At 39.3% G+C, this 20,897-nt stretch overlaps 1 long non-coding RNA gene across 6 annotated transcripts; it reads right to left on the bottom strand.

Moving 5' to 3' along the window:
- Positions 1-1,068: 1,068 nt before the first annotated feature.
- LOC125532368 (uncharacterized) lies at positions 1,069-5,995 on the bottom strand. 6 transcript variants are annotated; one of them, XR_007294052.2, is made up of 5 exons: positions 5,323-5,995; positions 4,624-4,698; positions 3,995-4,130; positions 1,707-3,061; positions 1,069-1,533 (listed from the first exon to the last, which is right to left on the bottom strand). It is a non-coding gene; the product is annotated as an uncharacterized LOC125532368 (long non-coding RNA). The 6 variants fall into 6 exon arrangements; XR_007294049.1 differs by having other exon boundaries at positions 1,707-2,378; positions 2,914-3,061; positions 4,624-5,995; XR_007294051.2 differs by having other exon boundaries at positions 1,707-1,879; positions 2,337-3,061; positions 4,624-5,995.
- Positions 5,996-20,897: the final 14,902 nt, after the last annotated feature.

Consider the following 20,897-nt stretch of genomic DNA (forward strand, 5'->3'; position numbering starts at 1 on the left):
AGGAGAAGGTTGCAATCGACCTGCACCTCATCGTCCTTGCAGATGGGATGGAGCGCACATTGTATTTGTGGCGCAGCTCCAAAGAGAAGGTTGCAGCCGACCTGCACCTCATCGTCCTTGCGGATGAGGATGGAGCGCACATTGTATTTGTGGTGCAGCTCCGAGGAGAAGGTTGCAGTCGACCTGCACCTCATCGTCCTTGCGGATTGATAACCCACAAGTATAGGGGATCGCAACAGCTTTCGAGGGTAGAGTATTCAACCCAAATTTATTGATTCGACACAAGGGGAGCCAAAGAGTATTCTCAAGTATTAGCAGTTGAGTTCTCAATTCAACCACACCTGGAAACTTAGTATCTGCAGCAAAGTGTTTAGTAGCACAGTAATATGATAGTGGTGGTAGCAGCAACAAAAGTAAAGACAGCAAAAGTAATGCTTTTGGTATTTTGTAGTGATTGTAACAGTAGCAGCGGGAAAGTAAATAAGCGTAAACCAGTATATGGAAAACTCGTAGGCACCGGATCAATTATGGATAATTATGCCGGATGCGGTTCATCATGTAACAGTCATAACATAGAGTGACACAGAACTAGCTCCAATTCATCAATGTAATGTAGGCATGTATTCCGTATATAGTCATACGTGCTTATGGAAAAGAACTTGCATGACATCTTTTGTCCTACCCTCCCATGGCAGCGGGGTCCTATTGGAAACTAAGGGATATTAAGGCCTTCTTTTAATAGAGAACCGGAACAAAGCATTAGCACATAGTGAATACATGAACTCTTCAAACTATGGTCATCACGGGGAATGGTCCTGATTATTGTCACTTCGGGGTTGCCGGATCATCTCTACTCCTAATGTCTCAGTCCGTACATCGTTCCGTTTGCTCGTTCCCTCCCCTCCCATCGAACAAGAGTCCACCCCTCGATCTCATCCCACTTCCACCGATTTTTCCTGACTTTTTTTACAAACCAAGACAATGCCCAAAAAACCCCACAAAGACCAAACGATGGCATCCTTTCCATGCCACACCTCCCTTGCACAATAAAATTTCGAAACAATGGGATCCTTTCCAAATAATAGCTTCCATAATCTTCTAGTCCTAATTGGGAAGTCCATAAATTACATTCTTTTCCTTTACATAACAACGGACTCCTTTTCCTTTTGTACATAACATGTATTCCATGTATAGCAGAAATCATATCACAATTCATGATCACGTTGTAGTCTTTCCGTGTATACAGCCTAGACCTTCCACATATCAAGTTGGATTCTTTCCATGTATACAACCGAAACCTTCCCAATGGACGACACATATCTGCGAGCCAGATTTTGCCTCATTTGGTGAAGGCATCCCCATCCCTGGAAGTGACGACCAGGCCGGGCGACGATCTCTGGAAGCGACGACCAGACCGAGAGACGATCTCTTAAAGCGACTACCGGACCGGCGACGATCTCTGGAAGCGACGACCCCCTCACGTCAAGCCAGAGTTTTCCATGGAAGGTCAAGTCACAGGTCAGCATCATTGCCCTATTCATATGAGTACAAGATCAATATACAACAATAATTCGTAACGCATCAGACTCTCCAGAATAAGACTGAAGTTCTTCAGTGCCAACGCCGCTTCTGCTTAGCCTAAAACATAGTACAGTCTACAGTGACGTTCTATGAACCATAAAACCAAAGGTGTGTGTTCACTTTACCTCTCCTACTGTACTGTAACTTGTTGAGGAAAGAAGTAACCCCCCATTGAAATGCATATCTGTAGCTCATGTTACTTCCAGCGTCCATGGAAGTATGTCAAGAATTGTGGTCCAGTGACGACCAAGACTCAGTGACCATTATTTGCTGAATAAGGTTCAAGCTCTGCTAGGGCCTGAACACAGAGCAGAAATTAAGGTATGTGTTTCGACCATTATTTGCCTGGCATATTGCTGATCTAAAGACATGCGTATCTTTTATGGCAGCCTTTGTACAATTATCACAATATGTAATACACAGCTGGAGGAAAAATTGACATATATAAGTTTGCCCCACTAAAAAGGACTAATAAGCTAATTTTGGACATAACATAAAGGATGTGTTTCGACCATGCTTTGTTTAGTACAACCATTAGCAAATAACAACAAATGTACACTATGAATTTGCTGCCGCACTTATGTGTTTCAATAACAGACCAAGCTTTGTACAGTACAACCACTAGCAAATAACAAGAAATGCACATTATGAGCAGCGTGCAGAATGACATGAAAACCTAACAAGCAGGATAAGGAAAATAAGTCAACAAAGTTCAAAACTCGTTATAATTCAGTAGGCACTAGGAGATCACACACTTGATTAGGACATAGGTGACACACCATGCTCCTGGATTGCTCCTGCAGATTATATCAAACTGAAGAGCAGTTTCATGGAAGAAAATATTTAACATCTGGTAATTAAGGGCAACTGGAGATAAATTGAGCTTAAGCAGTTAGAAGCGCCTAACTGAACTAACTTCCAAAGAAAACCACCAGAAATTCAGTGATATAAGTATTCTTATTTTTCATGCAATGACCTAAAAAAGGAATTATGTTCACTAAATAATCCACCACAACCAAAGAAACGATTATAAAATGATCATACTTGTAAGAAGAAGCGCTTCAAGTTCAAATAATGCTTGCAATGTCCTAACATCACCGAGATTCTACAATAGGGTGTTATCCAAATAATGACTGACACAGAAAACAACGACAATAAGGTGATTAGATTCTACTGTAGAATATAACTTCAGATATTTTCTGAACACTTGGTGGCTGGCTTACATGCCAACGACAGGCTCAACAAGCAAAGCTCGGAAACATTGATGTTCATTGTAAGTGTTTAGATGGCGGCATGTACCAAACCATAGACATGTAGGCCGCCGCTACTTACCTGCTTTCTTCTACCGGGCTCCTCCCGCCGCCTCCAGCCAGCTGCTGCCACTCGCCGGTCCCAGCCTCTTCGGCCGCTCACACCCGATTTCCAGTCCGCTGCCTCCAGGAACTTCTTCATAGCCACACCCGCCCGCACCTACTGTGGCCTTAACAGAAGAAGAAGACATCCAGCCAAAGGCAGAAACGTACCACTGGTTATAGGTAGATATCATATCATAAGGTCCAGGATCTAGCCAGAACAATTAAGACATCAAGTTACCGAGTTTGAACATGCTTAAACATGCTGGGGAGAATTATATTAGCAGCAACTGCTTAGTTCAAACAAAATATGGTTCGTCTATTTACTTACAAGTTAATTAAAGCATCTACTTAATTGACAAATTCAACTCTAGAGAGCCCATGGGCAGTACTCCCTCTGTAGAAGGCATGGAATTTGGCTTATAGAGTGCTTTTAATCTATAATGGATTCATGTGGCCCCAAGGCAGAAACACACAACGTCCCAATTTTATTTTGCGGTTTAGTTCTTTCTTAGTTTCATTTATTTTGTGTCTTTTTGCTCCTTTTACCTTTTTTACGCAGCTGGAGCTTAGACTCCAATTAGATGAACTCCTAACTAATGTTTAAGAAATGGAAATAGTAGCAACATCATTGCTATTGAGGATTTCTATTCTCTCCTTGTTTCTGGCATAGCCATGGTCAACTCGTGGTAATGGAGAATTACTTGTTGGTTAGATAACTTTTCCTTTTGGTAGATTACTTATGTATATTATTCTTTTGCTTTGACACTGAACACTGGAGATGTAGTATTCTGCAGCGATCAAGATACCAGCTTAACCACCACCTGATCATTTTGCAAAACAGAATGCACCAAATTATGGATAGTTGTTTTGTAATCAATCATCTATTACATCTAAGTAAAACATTGTTTCCTACATGTAACACACCCCAGCCTTCATTCTTTGCTTAACATTAGCAGACGGTGTAAAATAACCAAGCTCACAACATTCTGAAGCGATCTATTAGCTACTTCAACAGGCAATGGACAGAGAAAAGGAATCAACAGGTGATTTGCTCATACCAGTGGAGGCATAGAATTCTTCCCAAAATTTCTCGCAGCACTTGTGGTCAGCAGCGAGGATGAACACCCACACCCGCTCCTTGTTGTCGGCCTCTCCGTCCTCCTCCCTCAATGCGGGTCTATGTGAGGAGTTGATCTAGAAAATCCTACTGTTAGATATAACAAATAGGTGACAATAAATAAACAAGAACTTTTCATTTTCTTTGCTTGGCAAACAGTGTTGGAGTCTATATATTCTTTGTTTTCAGCTTCTCATTTTCTTACTAATTTCTATCATTAGACCCACTTTTACTTTTATTATCTTTCCCTTTACATGATTATTTAACATTGACATGGGGAATTGAATAAGGTATTCTCTCCAGTGGAGTCTATATAGCCATATACCATTCTTCAGATAATGGAACCTGTGGGTAGATCAAAACTATATATCAAAGTTTATCTTAGCAGTAAAAACACACTGCTGATTCTGCTTTTATTTTCCCATATTAATACCCAAAAAGATTATCCCTAAAACCGCATGAATATAATAACAATAGTATAGTGTGGTCTATGATCATGCAAAGTTACTTTTCACTTGATTGGAACCATGACATGCTATGTAGGAAAATTCAGTGCAGGCTTATACATACCCAAAATGGTGTGCTTCACCGGACTGTTGAAGAAGCTCCTGTCGGCATGCTCAGCGTAGAAGAGTGATAACCTCTCTGCAGCAGATCTATCATGTAGTGTAATATAGTATAACAAATATTTTAAGATTCTTCAAACTTTATAGGCGAGGCATTGTATATTACGATGTAGGCGGAGCAGTACTGCAGTTGGCAATTCCAAAACACGATTGCTAGCATAATGATGGAAATAAATACTAATGATCAAACGGACAACGCAAAAGGAGGCATTCGCATCGGGAACATATGGTCCACTGATTTATGATTTATTATCTTGTATTACACAAGGATGTAGTTGATCAGCTTATGTAGTAATAGAGTTCTACAGGTTATGCATTGGTAAGAGATGATCCTTTGGTCCCTGATTTTGCCTGTATTAGATCAGGATGTAGTTGGTCAATATCAGATATGGATGTAGTGGATTAACTTAAGCAGTAGAGGATTTCTATGAGCCAAGATTAAAATATTTCACCAAAACACCCTTAGAATAACAATACAATGCATTTGTCAGTAGTTGTGATGTTTCTATGTACGAGAGGAAACTCGCTGAGTGACATGCATAGCCCAGTTTGTTTTTACCAACAGCAATTAGTAGTAGCTTTGTGAAATTCAGAACGTGTACACCCTGTACACCTGAAAGGCTTCAGACTCACGGATACGTACATGGCTGTGTACCTTTCTAAGGTGCCAGCTGATTAGCCTGTAAAACTGTATTAACGGAGAGGGAAGAGGGCCATTGCTTCATCTTCCCAGTAATCCATTGCGAGAAACGCACTGATATTTGAGCGATAACGATGTCCGGCCATGCCTCTGTCTTGATGGGCGGGCCACCCCATGGACGAGCCCTGTTTTGAACGGGCCGACGGTGCCGCCGGAATGGAACCACCGCAGCAGCGACACCATCGGGACTGCAGAGCTGTCTCCGTGACTGCACAATCACCGCCGCGCGCCTATCCGACTCCCACCCCATCGCCAGACAGGCAGGCTCCACCGTCGCGCCAAGCTTCGCCGCCGCCGCACCGCCGGAATAACCTGACGGGTAGTGGATGGCAGCAGATCGAACCAATCGAGCCAGGAAGATGCGGCCGAGTACAACATGGGAAGGGATGACGGGCTCGGCGCGCAACATGGAGGAGAGATGGCGAGGAGAGGAGGGGCCGGCCGACGCAGTGGAGGGGATAGGAGTATGCGGCGGCGCCGTCGATGGAAGGGAGACAGCGGTGACAGGAGAAGGCTCGAGATTGAGAGACTGAATGTTTTTCTTTTGAGTGGTTGATTTTTTTTGCGGGGATTGAGTGGTTGATTGAGAGAGTGAAGGTGCCACAGTGCGGTGAGTATAAGGGGAGTAGCTTTTTTTAGGGTGGGCGTATACGTAGTAGCTAAAAAAAGGAATTTTAGCAGGCTCGAGCTTGGGCCGTCTCCTGTTTGGCTGGCCCCAAGCTGCTCAGAAAGTTTTGGGCGAGCCTCAAACTGTCTATTAAACTAATTAGGTTTGCTAAAACAAAACTAATTGTCTCAAAAATACTAATTAGGTGTACCCACTTTATTTTTTGCAAATACAATCAGTTGTGTTAGCCTCACTTTTCTTTTAGTATATTATATATGTTTATCTAATGCAGTATAAAATATTTTTATATTCCATTTTTTCATCAAGATAAAAAAAGCGATGGATTTAGATGATGTTTTCAAAATATCAAGTGACATAGCCACCGACGTAACAATGAAGGAGCGGACTAAAACACCACGGGAAGAGGTTCATACAAATAATCCTTTTTTATATGTATGTTATACATGATAATACGAAAGGTGCATATTTTATATGATAATTTTCAAAAGAATCGACCGACAAGGATTCCAACGCAATGTCGTCAGTGGAAGAGGCCAAAAGTTTACATATTTGTTTACAACATAATAATGTGCAAGTTGTGGCATCACATAACAAAGCAAAATAACAAATATAAAGGTTATATTTTCAATGTGATTATCGGTTTCTCGTTTGCCATATATTTTATGTATTCAACTAATTTGGCTAATTTTTGTATACTGATTTGGCTCATTTTTATATCATAACGATAGACTATATTTTGTACCCCAAGAGATATTAGTCATTAAATCAATCATGTCTGTCCCCCAAAAAATCAAATTGGTGGACATTGGAAATGCATTGTTATCAAACGACGAGTTGAAATGGTTTATAAAAGATGATATGTTCTTGCACGACGGCATAAGACCGATCGCATAAACTGTGTACTTAACAACACAAACCATATATAATATATAATACCATAAATATATTATAAATGTGGAATTACAGGTGATCAATGCTTACATATATTATATGTGTGCTCATGACCATCTACGAGATAGGGTAGGTGAAAAGATACATATTATTAGCACGTTCATACTTGGCCAACTAAGAAAAGATGGAGAAAAAGACATAGAGCCATCAAAATATCGTCACATCATACAACATGTTAATACTTATCTACAACAAGATATGGTTAGACATAGACCCATAAAAATATCGTTTGCACGGTGAGCATTCTCCATTACACATTTAAGACCTTCGACGCAGTGGCAAAACTTAAGAGGAAATCGTGGGGGCATGGGCTGGTGGTGTCAAACTTAATTGCTATGGGCTAATTTTTAGTGGAGAAATAAGCATATATAACTAAAGGATATACACACATTTCTTATGAGCTGGGGGAGGGGGCAGGTTGGCCCCCATGAAGCTCCGGCATTACTTCGACGTAAAGTATTCGTGCTAACTACATATATTACTTGTGCATGATGAATATGAGTTGAGGAAGAAGTTTTATTATACTTGCCGAAATATCATGCAAATGAAACGAAAGACAAGATTCTTGATATTGTGCGAGAATTTCTTAAACACATAAAGTAGATCTTATTTTGTAACAGATTTTTAGTTAGATCATCGTTCTATATGCATACATCATCAAATTGAATTTCTTTTATTAATTTACGCTGCAAGTGAAGTGGACTTCAATTATTACCTGATTGTGCATATGCTATCCTTTCTACACATGTGAAATTTAACATGTATTATGCTTATTTCTTAACATGTATTATGCTTATATAACTCTAGCAAAATATTTCAGAAGCCCATGACAACGCACGGGCATTCTACTAGTAACACATAGTAGGTGACTATAGACTTGCAAGATAGGATCAAGAACTCACATATATTCATGAAAACATAATAGGTTCAGATCTGAAATCATGGCACTCGGGGCCTAGTGACAAGCATTAAGCATAGCAAAGTCATAGCAACATCAATCTCAGAACATAATGGATACTAAGGATCAAACCCTAACAAAACTAACTCGATTACATGATAAATCTCATCCAACTCATCACCGTCCAGCAAGCCTACGATGGAATTACTCACGCACGGCGGTGAGCATCATAAAATTGGTGATGAAGGATGGTTGATGATGACGACGGCGACGAATCCCCCTCTCCGGAGCCCCGAACGGACTCCAGATCAGCCCTCCCGAGAGGTTTTAGGGCTTGGCGGCGGCTCCATATCGTAAAACGCGATGATTTCTTCTCTCTGATTTTTTTCTCTCCGAAAGCAAATATATAGAGTTGGAGTTGGCGTCGGAGGGCATCCAGGGGGCCCACGAGGTAGGGGGTGCGCCCTAGAGGGGGGGCGCGCCCCCCACCCTCGTGGACAGGGTGTGGGCCCCCTGGTCTTCATCTTTGGCGAGGATTTTTTATTCTTTTTTCTAAGATGTTCCGTGGAGTTTCAGGTCATTCCGAGAATATTTGTTTTCTGCACATAAAACAACACCATGGCAATTCTGCTGAAAACAGCGTCAGTCCGGGTTAGTTCCATTCAAATCATACAAGTTAGAGTCCAAAACAAGGGCAAAAGTGTTTGAAAAAGTAGATACGACGGAGACGTATCAACTCCCCCAAGCTTAAACCGTTGTTTGTCCTCAAGCAATTCAGTTGACAAACTGAAAGAAAGAACGAAAAACTTTTACAAACTCTGTTTGCTCTTGTTGTTGTAACTATGTCAAGCCCGTATTCAAGTTTTCAGCAGAGATCATAACTAACCACATTTGCAATAATTCTCAGGTCTCATAATTACTCATATCAATAGCATAATCAACTAGCAAGCCATAATAATAAATCTTGGATGACAACACTTTCTCAAAACAATCATAATATGATATAACAAGATGGTATCTCGCTAGCCCTTTCTGAGACCTCAAAACATAAATGCAGAGCACCTTTAAAGATCAAGGACTGACTAGACATTATAATTCATGGTAAAAGAGATCCAATCATAGTCACACCCAATATAAATTAATAGTGATGAATGCAAATGACAGCTGTGCTCTCCAGCTAGTGCTTTTTAATAAGAGGGTGATGACTCAACATAAAATTAAATGGATAGGCCCTTCGCAGAGGGAAGCAGAGATTTGTAGAGGTGCCAGAGCTCGGTTTTGCAATAGAGATAAATTGTATTTTGAGCGGTATACTTTCATTGTCAACGTAGCAACTAAGAGATGGCGATATCTTCCATGCTAAACACATTATAGGTGGTTCCCAAACAGAATGGTAAAGTTTATACTCCCCCTCCACCAACAAGCATCAATCCATGGCTTGCTCGAAACAACGAGTGCCTCCAACATACATCAGGTCCCAGGGGGAGTTTTGTTTGCAATTAATTTTGATTTAGTTTGCATAAAGCATGGGACTGGGCATCCCGGTGACCAGCCATTTTCTCGTGAGTGAGGAGCGGAGTCCACTCCTCTTGAGAATAACCCGCCTAACACGGAAGATAAGGACAGCCTTGGTTGATACATGAGCTATTCGAGCATACAAAACAGAATGTTTATTTGAAGGTTTAGAGTTTGGCACATACAAATTTACTTGGAACGGCAGGTAGATACCGCATATAGGAAGGTATGGTGAACTCATCTGGAATAACTTTGGGGTTTAAGGGATTGGATGCACAAGCAGTATTCCCGCTTAGTACAAGTGAAGGCTAGCAAAAGACTGGGAAGCGACCAACTAGAGAGCGACAACAGCCATGTACATGCATTAAAATTAATAAACATTGGATGCAAGCATGAGTAGGATATAATCCACCATGAACATAAATATCGTGAAGGCTATGTTGATTTTGTGTCAACTACATGCGTGAACATGTGCCAAGTCAAGTCACTTAAATCATTCAAAGGAGGATACCACCCCATCATACCACATCATAATCATCTCAATAGCATGTTGGCACACAAGGTAAACCATTATAACTCATAGCTAATCAAGCATGGCACAAGCAACTATGATCTCTAATTGTCATTGCAAATATGTTTATTCATAATAAGATGAATCAAGAACAAGGGACTCATCATATTTACAAAAACAAAAGAGGTCGAGTTCATACCAGCTTTTCTCATCTCAGTCAGTCCATCATATATCATCATAATTGCCTTTCACTTGCATGACCGAACGGTGTGAATAATAATAAGGGTGCACGTGCATTGGACTAAGCTGGAATCTGCGAGCATTTAATAAACAGGAGAAGGCAAAGCAATATGGGCTCTTGGTTAAATCAACAATAATACTTATAAGAGCCGCTTCAACAATGTAATTATGGTCTTCTCCTACTGACCCCAAAGAAAAGAAATAAAACTATTTACACGGGAAAGCTCCCAACAAGCAAAAGAAGAACGGGAAATATTTTTGGGTTCTATTTTTAATTATTACTACTACAGCAGAAAAATAAACTACTACTAATTTTTTTGGTTTTTCTTAAGGTTTAACAAACACACAAGAAGAAAGCAGGAAAAAGAAAATAAACTAGCATGGATATTACATTGAAGGAGTATGAGCACCGACATCTAGCAATGAGTGTGTGTGAGCATAAATGTAATGTTGGTGAGAAATACGTACTCCCGCAAGCTTAGGCTTTTGGCCTAAGTTGGTCTATTGCCAGGGATAGCCTGGTGGATGCCCGTAAGTGTAGCTGGGGCTGTACTGCGACGAAGAATAGTTGGGATCATACTGTGATGAAGAAGAAGACTCTGACTGCCACTGGCTGACAGTCATCTCTGGATTCCAAGAATAAATAGATTGTCGTGGAGGCTCATCTTGTGGTTCTTGTTCTGGGGCTGGTGCAGGATTCTTGTAAGCTTGGACGGCAGCCCACGTAACGAGGTAGCGTCCTACAAAATTAAACAAAGAAGGAGCAGGCAACGTAATAGTTTCAGGATAATGTTTATCAAAGTATAACTTATATTTGAGCTCTCCATTCTTGTCCTTAACAAGAAAATCATGAGCTATCATGCTCTTATAGTCTAGATAAGCATTAGGCAGCAATTTTTCTTCTTTCTCATAATGCCTAATAGCTATGTTAAAGTGTGCAGCAATGTGAGAAGCATAAATGCCTCCAAAGATGGGGCCTTTAGTACGGTTCAGACTCAACCGCCTAGCAATAATTCCGCCCATAATGACAGTGTTGTCGTGGTATAAACCATGGAACAGAATAATAATATCAGGAACACTAAGGTTCCCATAGTTCCCACGACCAATCAAGCATCGACTAGCAAATAAAGTAAAATAGTGTAACACAGGAAAATGTATGCTAGTGATTCTTGCATCAGAAACCTTCCCGTTTTCTCCCACAGAGATAAGGTTAATAAATGGTTCCAACTCTTTACGAGGTGGTTCCTCTAAGATACCATCAGGAGGTATGTTGCAGACTGCGCAAAATTCAGACAATGGCATTTTTTTCACAACGTCATATAAATGAAACTCTACCGAAGGAGGTGACTCCTTAGGGAAAAAGTAGAAGTTTTGCACAAAAGTATTTGTGAGTAAGAGATATTGTGGACGTTGGTCGCGGACGAAGTCGGTGAGGCCAGCATTCTTAATCAATGAATAGAAATCCTCATAAATCCCGACCTCTCTCAAGAAATTATCAGAAGGCCATTCACACGGCCGGATCTCCGCGGTACGAGGCAAATTATATTTGGGCCTCTGAGCTTCTTCATTTTGTTTATCCTTTGAGCTTCGGCTCGATGAACCCCTCAAAAGTCTCCTCATTATTTTTCTGAAATAATCTTAAATTTTTAGTAACTTCAAACAAAAGTGAACCAACTTCAATAAAACTGATAGCAACTACTCCTACAAGTGTCTAGAGCCTATATCAAGCATTAGAACTACTTGGAACCATATAAATTTGACATGCAAGCTCAAAAACATGGTCACCTATGCAGCACAAATTTGCAAAGAATAAAGCACTAGAACAAAAACTAATTGGACCAATGGAGGAGTCACATACCAAGGAACAATCTCCCCAAGCAATTTTGCGAGAGGTGCTTTGAGTAAGGAGATCGAAAATCATAGCAAAAGTAGCTGGAACTCGTGCTTGAGTTGGTTTTTCGGGTTTGTGTGAGACAGAGGAAGAAGATGGGTGCTGGGATAAGTGGAGGAGGGCCACCGTGGGCCCATGAGGCAGGGGGCGCGCCCTACAGGGGGCGCCCACCACCCTCGTGGCCAGGTGGCAGCTCCTCCCGCGGTAATTTTTGCACAGTAAATCCTCAAATATCCCCGAAAAAATCATATTAAATTGGCATGTCATTCTGAGGACTTTTATTTTCGGGATATTTTTATATTGCACGGATAAGTCAGGAAACAGACAGAAAAATACTATTTTTACTTTATTTCTACTAATTAACAGAAAATAAAGAGAGGGTACAGAATTTTTTGCTTCTAGTTTCATCCATCTCATGCTCATCAAAAAGAATCCACTAACAAGGTTGATCAAGTCTTGTTAACAAACTCATTCCGATAATCATGAAACCGGAGAAATTTCGAATAACACTAAGTTACCTCAACGGGGATATGCACATCCCCTATAATAAGTATATCATATTTCTTTTTGACAGTAGGAAAAGGAAATTCAAAACCTCCAATTATAATCGATGGAATTTTTCCAATGGAGTTGATACTATGAACTTGAGGTTGTTTCCTCGGAAAGTGTACCATATACTCATTATCATTAACATGAAAAGTGACATTGCCTTTGTTGCAATCAATAACAGCCCCTGCAGTATTGAGAAAAGGTCTTCCAAGAATAATAGAGATACTATCATCCTCGGGAATATCAAGTATAACAAAGTCCGTTAAAATAGTAACGTTTGCAACCACAACAGGCACATCCTCACAAATACCGAGAGGTATAGCAGTTGATTTATCAGCCATTTGCAAAGATATTTCAGTAGGTGTCAGCTTATTCAAGTCAAGTCTACGATATAAAGAGAGAGGCATGACACTAACACCGGCTCCAAGATCACATAAAGTAGTTTTAATATAATTTCTTTTAATGGAGCAAGGTATAGTAGGTACTCCGGGGTCTCCAAGTTTCTTTGGTATTCCACCCTTAAAAGTATAATTAGCAAGCATGGTGGAAATCTCAGCTTCCGATATCTTTCTTTTATTAGTAATGATATCCTTCATATATTTAGCATAAGGATTTGTTTTGAGCACATCAGTTAATCGCATACGCAAAAAGATAGGCCTAATCATTTCAGCAAAGCGCTCAAAATCATCATCATCATCCTTTTTCTTGGATGGTTTTGGAGGAAAAGGCATGGGTTTCTGAACCCAAGGTTCCCTTTCTTTACCATGTTTCCTAGCAACAAAGTCTCTTTATCATAACGTTGATTCTTTGATTGTGGGTTATCAAGATCGACAGCAGGTTCAATTTCTACATCATTATCATTACTAGGTTGAGTATCATCATGAACATCATCATTAATATTTTCATTAGGTTCATGTTCATTACCAGATTGTGTTTCAGCATCAGACATAGAAATATCATTTGGATTATGAGGTGGTTCAGCAATAGGTTCACTAGAAGTTTGCACAGTTCTATCATTTTTCTTCTTCTTTTTAGAAGAACTAGGAACATCAATATTATTTCTTTGAGAATCTTGCTCGATTCTCTTAGGGTGGCCTTTAGGGTACAAAGGTTCCTGAGTCATTCTACCAGTTCTAGTAGCCACTCTAACAGCATAATCATTTTTCTTACTATTCATTTCATCAAGCACTTCTTTTTGAGCCTTAAGTACTTGTTCTACTTGAGTGGTAACCATAGAAGCATGTTTGTTAACAAGTTTAAGTTCACCTTTAATATTAGCCATATAATCACCCAGGCGTCTAATCATATAAGCATTTTCTTTTAATTGTCTACCAAAATAAGCATTGAAGTCGTCTTGCTTAAACATAAAGTTATCAAACTCATCCAAGCACTGACTAGCAATTTTAGTAGGAGGAACTTCAGCTTTATCATATCTATAGAGAGAATTTACCTTTACTACCTGTGTCGGGATATCGAGATCAGGAGGTTCTTCAATAAATAAAGAATTAACATCATATGTTTCTTCAACAGGCGGTATATTAAGACCATGTATTTCTTCAATAGGAGGTAAATTCTTAACATCTTCAGCTTTAATACCTTTTTCTTTCATAGATTTCTTTGCCTCTTGCATATCTTCGGGACTGAGAAATATAACACCTCTCTTCTTCGGAGTTGGTTTAGGAATAGGCTCAGTAATTGGAGCAGGAGCTGGCTCAGGAGGTGCCCAATTATTTTCATTTGTTAACATATTATTCAATAGAATTTCAGCTTCATCCGGTGTTCTTTCCCTGAAAAGAGAACCAGCACAACTATCTAGGTAATCTCTGGAAGCATCGGTTAGACCATTATAAAAGATATCAAGTATTTCAGGTTTCTTAAGAGGATGATCAGGCAAAGCATTAAGTAACTTGAGAAGCCTCCCCCAAGCTTGTGGGAGACTCTCTTCTTTAATTTGCACGAAGTTGTATATTTCCCTCAAAGCAGCTTGTTTCTTATGAGCAGGGAAATATTTAGCAGAGAAGTAATAAATCATATCCTGTGGACTACGCACACAACCAGGATCAAGAGAATTAAACCATATCTTAGCATCACCCTTTAATGAGAACGAAAATATTTTCAGTATATAAAAGTAACGCGATCTCTCATCATTAGTGAACAGGGCAGCTATATCATTTAACTTAGTAAGATGTGCCACAACAGTTTTAGATTCATAGCCATAAAACGGATCAGATTCAACCAAAGTAATTATATCAGGATCAACAGAGAATTCATAATCCTTATCAGGAACACAAATAGGTGAAGTAGCAAAAGCAGGGTCGGGTTTCATTTTATCTCTAAGTGATTCTTTGTTCCATTTAACTAATAACCTCTTGAGCTCATATCTATGTTTGCAAGCTAAAATAGCGGCAGAAGATTCCATATCAAAAAGATAGCCCTCGGGATAACAGGCATATTTTCATCATCACTATCATCATCGTATTCAGATTCAATAATTTCTTTTTCTCTAGCCCTAGCAATTTGTTCATCAAGAAATTCACCAAGGGGCACAGTAGTATCAGGCATAGAAGCAGTTTCATCATAAGTATCATGCATAGCAGAAGTGGCATCATCAATAACATGCGACACATCAGAACGAATAGCAGAAGCAGGTGTAGGTGTCGCAAACTTACTCATAACAGAAGGTGAATCAAGTGCAGAGCTAGATGGCAGTTCCTTACCTCCCCTCGTAGTTGAGGGATAGATCTTGGTTTTTGGATCTCTCAAGTTCTTCATATTGTCCAGCAGATATAAATCCCAAGTGACTCGAAGAATAGAGCTATGCTCCTGATACGTCTCCAACGTATCTATAATTTCTTATTGCTCCATGCTATATTATCTACTGTTTTGGACTATATTGGGCTTTATTTTCCACTTTTATATTATTTTTAGGACTAACCTATTAACCGGAGGCCCAACGCAGAATTGCTGTTTTTTGCCTATTTCAGTGTTTCGAAGAAACGGAATATCAAACGGAGTCCAAACGGAATAAAATCTTCGGGAACATGATTTTCTCACCGAACGTGATCCAGGAGACTTGGACCCTGCTCCAAGGAACAAAAGAGGCAGTCACGAGGGTGGGGGCGCCCCCCTAGGGCGCGCCCCCCTGCCTCGTGGGCCCCTCGTTGCTCCTTCGGCGTACTTCTTCCTCCTATATATACACACGTACCCCCAAACGATCAGAACAGGAGCCAAAAACCTAATTCCACCGCCGCAACTTTCTGTATCCACGAGGTCCCATCTTGGGGCCTGTTCCGGAGCTTCGCTGGAAGAGGGTCGTCATCACGGAGGGCTTCTACATCATCATAGCCTCTCCGATGAAGTGTGAGTAGTTTACCTCAGACCTTCGGGTCCATAGTTAGTAGCTAGATGGCTTCTTCTCTCTCTTTGAATCTCAATACAAAGTTCTCCCCCTCTCTTGTGGAGATCTATTCGATGTAATCTTCTTTTTGTGGTGTGTTTGTTGAGACCGATGAATTGTGGGTTTATGATCAAGTCTATCTATGAATAATATTTGAATCTTCTCTGAATTCTTTTATGTATGATTGGTTATCTTTGCAAGTCTCTTCAAATTATCCGTTTGGTTTGGCCAACTAAATTGGTAGTTCTTGCCATGGGAGAAGTGCTTAGCTTTGGGTTCGATCTTGCGGTGTCCTTACCCAGTGACAGAAGGGGCAGCAAGGCACGTATTGCATCATTGCCATCGAGGATAACAAGATGGGGTTTATTTCATATTGCATGAATTTATCTCTCTACATCATGTCATCTTGCTTAAGGTGTTACTCTGTTTTTAACTTAATACTCTAGATGCATGCTGGATAGCGGTCGATGAGTGGAGTAATAGTAGTAGATGCAGAATCATTTCGATCTACTTGTCACGGACGTGATGCCTATATACATGATCATGCCTAGATATTATCATAACTATACTCAATTCTGTCAATTGCTCAACAGTAATTTGTTCACCCACCGTAGAATACTTATGCTCTTGAGAGAAGCCACTAGTGAAACCTATGGCCCCCGGGTCTATTCTCGTCATATCAATCTCCATCACTTTAATCTTGCTTTGCTTTTTTACTTTGCTTTTACTTTTTACTTTGCATCTTTATACCAAAAATACCAAAAATATTATATCTATCAGATCTCACTCTCGTAAGTGACCGTGAAGGGATTGACAACCCCTAATCGCGTTGGTTGCAAGTAGCTATCGCTTTGTGCAGGTACGAGGGACTTGAGCGTGGCCTCCTACTGGATTGATACCTTGGTTCTCAAAAACTGGGGGAAATACTTACGCTACTCTGCTGCATCATCCCTTCCTCTTCGGGGAAAACCAACGCAAGCTCAAGACGTAGCAAGAAGGATTTCTGGCGCCATTGCCGGGGAGTCTACGCAAAAAGTCAACATACCAAGTACCCATCACAATCCCTATCTCTCGCATTACATTATTTTCCATTTGCCTCTCGTTTTCCTCTCCCCCCAATTCACCCTTGCCGTTTTATTCGCCCTCTCTCTCTATCCTCCCTCTCTAGTTGCCTCTTGTTTGCCCGCTTGCTTTTTGTTTGCTCGTGTGTTAGATTGCTTGCTTGTCGCGATGGCTCAAGATACTACTAAATTATGTGACTTCACCAATACCAATAATAATGATTTCCTTAGCACTCCGATTGCTCCTCTTACCGATGCTGAATCTTGTGAAATTAATACTGCTTTATTGAATCTTGTTATGAAAGATCAATTCGCCGGCCTTCCTAGTGAAGATGCCGCTACTCATCTGAATAGCTTTGTTGATTTATGTGATATGCAAAAAAAAGATGTCAATAATGATGTCGTTAAATTGAAGCTATTTCCTTTTTCGCTTAGATATCGTGCTAAAGCTTGGTTTTCGTCTTTGCCTAAGAATAGTATTGATTCATGGAACAAGTGCAAAGATGCTTTTATCTCTAAGTATTTTCCTCCCGCTAAGATCATCTCTCTTAGAAACGATATTATGAATTTTAAGAAACTTGATCATGAACATGTTGCACAAGCTCGGGAGAGAATGAAATTAATGATACGTAATTGCCCTACTCATGGTTTGAATTTGTGGATGATCATACAGAATTTTTATGCCAGATTGAATTTTGCTTCTAGAAATCTTTTAGATTCGGCCGCGGGAGGCACTTTTATGGAAATCACTTTAGGAGATGCTACTAAACTCCTAGATAATATTATGGTTAATTATTCTCAATGGCATACTGAAAGAACTTCTAATAAAAAAGTGCATGCGATAGAAGAAATCAATGTTTTGAGTGGAAAGATGGATGAACTTATGAAATTATTTGCTACTAAGAGTGTTTCTTCTGATCCTAATGATATGCCTTTGTCTACTTTGATTGAGAATAACAATGAATCTATGGATGTGAATTTTGTTGGTAGGAATAATTTTGGTAACAACGCTTATAGAGGGAATTTTAATCCTAGGCCATATCCTAGTAATCCTTCTAATAATTATGGGATTTCCTACAACAACTCTTATGGAAATTATAATAAGATGCCCTCTGAATTTGAGAATAGTGTTAAAGAGTTTATGAATTCACAAAAGAATTTTAATGCTTTGCTTGAGGAGAAATTGCTTAAAGTTGATGATTTGGCTAGGAACGCTGATAGAATTTCTCTTGATGTTGATTCTTTAAAGCTTAGATCTATTCCTCCTAAGCATGATATCAATGAGTCTCTCAAAGCCATGACAATTTCCATTGATGAGTGCAAAGAAAGAACCGCTAGGATGCGTGCTTCCAAAGATGTCTTTATTAAAGCGTGTTCTTCCAATTCCTATGAAAATCAAGATGAAGATATAAAAGTTATTGATGTGTCCCCTATTAAATCTTTGTTTTGCAATATGAATCTTGATGAAACTGAATATGATCTTCCTTTACCTAGAAGGCATTCTAAAAATTCGGAGTATTTAGATCTTAATGATGAAATTGATGAAAGTGGGATTGAAAGAAATAAAAATCTACATGTTGCTAAACCCACTATATTGGATTTCAAGGAATTTAATTATGAAAGTTGCTCTTTAATTGATTTTATTTCCTTGTTGCAATCCGTGCTAAATTCTCCACATGCTTATAGTCAAAATAAAGCCTTCACCGAACATATTGTTGATGCCTTGATGCAATCTTATGAAGAAAAACTTGAGTTGAAAGTTTATATCCCTAGAAAACTCTATGATGAGTGGGAACCAACTATTAAAATTAAAATTAAAGATCATGAGTTTTATGCTTTGTGTGATTTGGGTGCTAGTGTCTCTACTATTCCCAAGACTTTGTGTGATTTGCTAGATTTCCGTAATTTTGATGATTGCTCTCTAAACTTGCATCTTGCGGATTCCACTATTAAGAAACCTATGGGAAGGATTAATGATGTTCTTATTGTTGCAAATAGGAATTATGTGCCCGTGGATTTCATTGTTCTTGATATAGATAGCAATCCTTCTTGCCCTATTATTCTTGGTAGACCTTTCCTTAGAACGGTTGGTGCGATTATTGATATGAAGGAAGGGAATATTAGATTTAAATTTCCATTAAAAAGGGCATGGAACACTTTCCAAGAAATAAAATAAAATTACCATATGAAACTATCATGAGAGCCACTTATGAATTGCCTACCAAAGGTGGCAATACCTAGATCTATCCTCACTTTTATGCCTAGCTAGGGGCGTTAAACGATAGCGCTTGTTGGGAGGCAACCCAATTTTATTTTTATTCCTTGCTTTTAGCTCCTGCTTATTAATAAATAAATTATTTAGCCTCTGTTTTTGTTGTGTTTTTTTGTGTTTAATTAGTGTTTGTGCCAAGTAGAATCGTTGGGAAGACTTGGGGAAAGTCTTGTTGAACTTGCTGTAAAAAACAGAAACTTTAGCGCTCACGAGAACTGCTGTAATTTTTATTTGAAGAGTGATATTTAGTTAATTCTTTTTGAATATGATTAATAGATAAATTCCTCACGTCCAGCAATTTATTTTAGAATTTTTGGGGTTCCAGATCTTGCGCTAGCTACAGATTACTACAGACTGTTCGGTTTTTGACAGATTCTGTTTTTCGTGTCTTGTTTGCTTATTTTGATGAATCTATGGCCAGTAAAATAGTTTATAATCCATAGAGAAGTTGGAATACAGTAGGTTTAACACCAATATAAATAAATAATGAGTTCATTACAGTACCTTGAAGTGGTCTTTTGTTTTCTTTCGCTAACGGAGCTCACGAGTTTTCTATTTTGAGTTTTGTGTTGTGAATTTTTCAAGTTTTGGGTGAATTCTTTTGATGGATCATGGAACAAGGAGTGGAAAGAGCCTAAGCTTGGGGATTCCCATGTCACCCCCAAGATAATCCAAGGACACCAAAAAGTCAAAGCTTGGGGATGCCCCGGAAGGCATCCCCTCTTTCGGCCACTTCCATCGGTAATTTACTTGGAGCTATATTTTTATTCACCAACATGATATGTGTTTTGCTTGGAGCGTCTTGTATTATTTGTGTCTTTGTGTCTTAGTATACCACAATCATCCTTGCTGTACACACCTTTTGAGAGAGCCCTACTTGAATTAAAATTTGATAGAATACTCTATGTGCTTCACTTATATCTTTTGAGCTAGATAATTTTGCTCTATGTGCTTCACTTATATCTTTTGAGCCAGATAATTTTGCTCTGTGTGCTTCACTTATATCTTTTGAGCTAGATAATTTTGCTCTGTGTGCTTCACTTATATCTTTTGAGCTAGATAATTTTGCTCTATGTGCTTCACTTAGATCTTTTAGAGCACGGTGGTGGATTTGTTTTAAAGAAACTATTGATCTCTCATGCTTCACTTAAATTATTTTGAGAGTCTCTTAATAGCATGGTAATTTGCTTAATAATAATATGCTTGGTATTCAAGATTTGTGAAACTTTCTTTTGAGTGTGTTGAATACTAAGAAAAGATTGAAGCATGATAATTGTTTTGAGATATGGAGGTGATAATATTAAAGTCATGCTAGTTGAGTAGTTGTGAATTTAAAGAATACTTGTGTTAAAGTTTGTGATTCCCGTAGCATGCACGTATGGTGAACCGTTATGTAACGAAGTCGGAGCATGATTTGTTTATTGATTGTCTTCCTTATGAGTGGCGGTCGGAGACGAGCGATGGTCTTTTCCTACCAATCTATCCCCCTAGGAGCATGCGCGTAATACTTTGATTTGATAACTTCTAGATTTTTGCAATAGGTATATGAGTTCTTTATGACTAATGTTGAGTCCATGGATTATACGCACTCTCACCCTTCCACCT

The sequence above is a fragment of the Triticum urartu genome, chromosome 3A (assembly GCF_056163025.1).
Source record: "Triticum urartu cultivar PI428250 chromosome 3A, HENAU_Tu73, whole genome shotgun sequence".
Lineage (NCBI taxonomy): Eukaryota > Viridiplantae > Streptophyta > Magnoliopsida > Poales > Poaceae > Triticum > Triticum urartu.